Raw genomic sequence first — 4711 nt, forward strand, 5'->3', positions numbered from 1 at the left:
AGAGATATCTTGATTTTTCCTTATCCATTGTGTACCTTGAGGAGTAATGCATCCCTGTGTGTATGTACATATGTGTTTGTATGCATGCACATGCATGATTTATTTCTATCACATGTTGTAAATGCTTCCTGCTATAGGGATCAAATTCAGGGCCTTGAGCTTGCTAGGAAAGTACCGCAAAGCTACATTCACAGCCCTTGGGAAGCCTGCTTTACTGCAGAAGTCTAACTTACTACATGATCCTTTAGAGTAGTTCTGATCAGAATAACTTGTCTTTATTAAGTGTTATATTTTAAACCTAAACACATTAGAATAAGTATCAGACTAATCCATATAGGGGATGTGAAAGAAAAATCCCCTAGAGATTGACACAAAACCTGTGTACATATTATATCATGTTACACAAGGGAGCTTTGTCTGGGTGGTTAAGGATTTTGACATAAGAAGATTGCTCAGATAAAATTACAAGGTTCTTTTTCAGATGCAGGATAAATGCAAAAGATATGATGCTAGAGAGGAGGGGGGAGAGAAGAAAGAGTGGGGAAGAGAGAGAGAGAGAGACAAAGAATAGAGTTGTTGTTGTATGCAATAAAAATGGACTTTTCCCTCTGGACAAGTTAATAGGAAAGGCCACCTGGTGATTTACTCATTGCACAATTTACAACGTATTGAATCTTCAAAATACCAAAATATCAAGGTGGGTGTGTTCACTCTTGCTTTTCTGCTGAGAATTTTAAGGAATAGAAAAGACTCAGGAATTGAGTTTGTCTTCAAAGCCAGTGCACAAACCTAACTGCCCTTAACTGCCCCTAACTGCCCTAACTGCCCTAACTGCTCCAGGTATAAGCTGCAGGTCTCTCCCAACATTCCACAGCACATGCTGGGGTGAGGGCTTCCTGGACAGCACCATTGGATTGTTGGATTTTGGCTGCTCTTTGCTGAGAATCGCAGCACCAGCTCTCTGGAATTGGCTTTCACAGGGCTTCCTCAAAGAGCTGAAGCTAAATGCTGGGACTTTCGTCCTTCCCTTTCCTTTCTGTGTGCACCTGAGTCTCCTCTCACCTGAAATATTTTTTTCCTACTTTAGTGCTGACTCACTATGGTTTTGTTCTTTGAATTATTTCAAACTGCGCTTTTCTATTTCTGTTTACTTTTGTTTTAATTTTTTTTTTATTGTGTGTGTGTGTGTGCGTGCGCGCGCGCGCGCGCGCGCGCATGCATGTGTGTAGGTCAGAGGACACGAACAGGCATTAGATCTTTCCACCTCGTGGGTCCTAAGGATTGCACTCAGGTTACCAGGCTTGGCAGCGAATGCCCTGATCTGTTGAGCCATCTGACCAGTCTGTTATCTTTAAATCCTTCTGTTTTCTGGAGCTGGACAGGTAGCTCAGTGGGCAGAGTGAAACAGAGTCCTATGCCCAGTCCCCAGACTAAATCAAGCTGGAAAGGTGGTATATGCCTGTGATCCTAGCACCCAAGAGGTTACAGCAGGCGAGTCAAAAGCTCAAGGCGATAGCAAGTCAGAGGCCAACCTGGGCTACATGAGTCTCTTTGTCTCAAAAAGAAAAATTATTGTTTTCTAATTTTTTTGCTTGTTTCCTTTGCTTGTTCCTTTCTGGGTGTTTATTTTGTATGGGATTTCAAAAACATTTCCCCAACATGTTATCTGATTTTGAATCCCTTTTTCTCTTTTTCTTCCTTTGACCTTTCCCCCTCCTACCACAGCAGGTACTAGTTCTAATCTCCCGGTTTGACTTCTTTTACTCAGTGTGATGTTGTTCTTGGGTGTTAACTTTTGCACACCTGTGAGGGATTTTTGCCTAACTTGAAGTGGGAAGATATACTTCTAATTTGAATCTATGAGGTGGGAGGATACAGCATAATCCAGATAATTTGATCTGGGAAAAATCCATCTCTAATTTGGGCCACACCTTCTGCTAGAAGCCTACATGAGGACATGGAAGAAGGAAGTTTTTGCGCTTTGCCTGCTTGCTCTGCCTTGCTAGCACGTCTATTCCTTTATTGCCATTAGAGCCTGTTTCTTCAGGATTCCAGTCTATGCTGAAGACCAGCTGAGACATCCAGCCCCATGGACTGCAGAAGTATTAGATCCTTGGCTTTCCATTCATAGGCAGTCACTGTTAGACTAGCTGGACCATAGCTTGTAAACTGTTCTAATAGATTTTCATATCACACATATGCTTGCTTTATATATATATATATACACATATATATGTATATGCATATATATGCTTTCTATATGTATATGTAGATACAAAACTTTACTACAGAGTGAATATACATTTGTCTCTATATAAATGAGTTCTCACTATGTAGTGATATATTTTGTATCTATATAGAATGACTATATAGACTATATAGAGAGTATATATATAGAGAGAGATTCTATAAATTCTGTTACTCTATAGAACCCTATACTGTCAGTTTTTATTAAAAATACTTTACATTTTAAATTTTTTATATTTGTTTTATGATTTCTGTTAGTCTTTCCATCTAGTTTCCTTTCTGAACATGTTATTTTAGCTTTGGAATTTACTTATTGTTTTATATGTGGGGGCACATATGTGTGCAAGTGCTCGTGTATGTACATGTGTGTTATATGCCAGAAGGACAATTAGGAAAATTAAAGCCATATGTAGCTAATATAGCCGTAGATTTAGGGAATGTGATTTGTTGAAGCAATGGAAAACACGGAATAATATTCCTCCAATCTCAGAAACAAACCATAAAACAAAGAATGCTTCTGAAAAAAATTGAAAGGTATTTGTTGGGGTCCAAGAGAAGTCCCACAAGCCATACAAACAGGAATCTCACTTAGGCATGAGTGGTTTGTTGAATGTACAGGCTAATACTGATTGATTGGGACTGTAGCTCAGACAGGGCTGAACCATGGCACTGAACATCTTTCTCTGTCAGCGTATTGTTGACTTCGATTTTTCAAAACCTACTTTTAATAAGGGTTCTTAAACGCCGTAACCTCCCTTCTAGCCCAGCACCCACCAGAAGTAGTGGAAAAGAAAGGTTATTAGGATATGGGAGAAGTGGACCTGTTTAGAAATTGTTCTTTGGAGAAAATCCAATCTGTATTGTCAGGAAATCATCAGGAATCAACAGCATAGGCCTGGTCCACTTGTAAACACTTCACAAATGTGCGAGCAGTTCAGTTCAGTAGTGTCAGGATAGCAACCACGAAGCAGCAGCAGGGCCATGCACGACCCAGCAGAAACAGGCAGGCCTCAGCCTCAACATGTCAGTAGCAGTGGCCAGGACCAGCAAAGATGCCAGGAGACGTTCTCTGCTGTGCCTCTCAACGAAGCGAAGACCATCCAAAACCAAAGACCCAAGACCAAGAAGCACTGCAAAGCTAGCTATGCAAGCCCCCTGTCACTGGGCCCTATTTATACTCCCTCCAAACATCACATGCCCTCCTACGGGTCTTGCTCCACCATGGGAATCTGTCTTAGCAAAACTCCACTTAGCTGGGCAGTGGTGGTGCACTTGATGAGTGGCGGATTTCTGAGTTCAAGGCCAGCCTGGTCTACAGAGTGAGTTCCAGGATAGCCAGGGCTATACAGAGAAATTGTCTTGAAAAACAACAAAAAACTCCACTTGAGTCTGTATCAGCTGACATTACTCTGCCAATGGATCAAGTCCGTGGAAGCGACAAGAAGTGACCAGAATACCACCGAAGTTTAACGGGTGTTTCTATGAAGTCACAACAAATGATGACGAGTAAACAATGGTAAAGCATATCAATACCATCCAGTGTTATCAATACCATCCAGTGTTATCCACTGTCTGTTGGGTTTTTTTTTTCCTACGCACATTTAATTACTGCTTGTGGACGTTGTACATCGTGGTGCGCACTAGGCTCCGCACCACGATGTACAACGTCCACAAGCAGCACTATCCACTGTCTGTTGGGTTTTTTTTTTTCGATTTTTTCTGCTTGTGGACGTTGTACATCGTGGTGCGGAGCCTAGTGCGCACCACGATGTACAACGTCCACCCAGAGCTCATGTCTCTAGCTGCATATGTATCAGAAGATGGCCTGGTCCGCCATCACTTGGTATTGCAAACTTTATATGCCCCAGTACAGGGGAATAACAGGGCCAAGAAGTATGAGTGGGTAGGTAGGGGAGCAGGGCGGGGGGGGGTACTTTCGGGATAGCATTTGAAATGTAAATAAAGAAAATATCTAATAAAAAAACAATGAATTTATAAGATTCTTAGACAAATGGATGGAATGAGAAAATATCATCCTGAGTGAGGTAACCCAATCACAAAAGAACACACATGGTGTACACTCACNGATAAGTGGATATTAGCCCAGAAGCTTGGAATGATTTACAGAGCCCATGAAGCTCAAGAAGAAGGAAGAACAAAGGGTGGATACATCGGTCCTTCTTAGAAAGGGGTACAAAATACCCATGTGAGGAGTTACAGAGAAAAAGTGTGAAGCAGAGACTGAAGGAAGGGCCATCCAGAGACTGCCCCACCTGGGGATCCATCCCGTAAACAACCACCATATTAGAAATAATATGGAATAATAGGAAAAAGTAGACTATTGAATCTACTCTTATAGATCTTTGTATATTGATGCAAAACTAAGGACTTATTTGGTTACATTGGTATAGATCTTTGGATATTAATACAAAATTAAGCTTATATTTTGGTTTTTAACATAATT

Source organism: Mus caroli, chromosome 6, assembly GCF_900094665.2.
Source record: "Mus caroli chromosome 6, CAROLI_EIJ_v1.1, whole genome shotgun sequence".
NCBI classification, from domain to species: domain Eukaryota; kingdom Metazoa; phylum Chordata; class Mammalia; order Rodentia; family Muridae; genus Mus; species Mus caroli.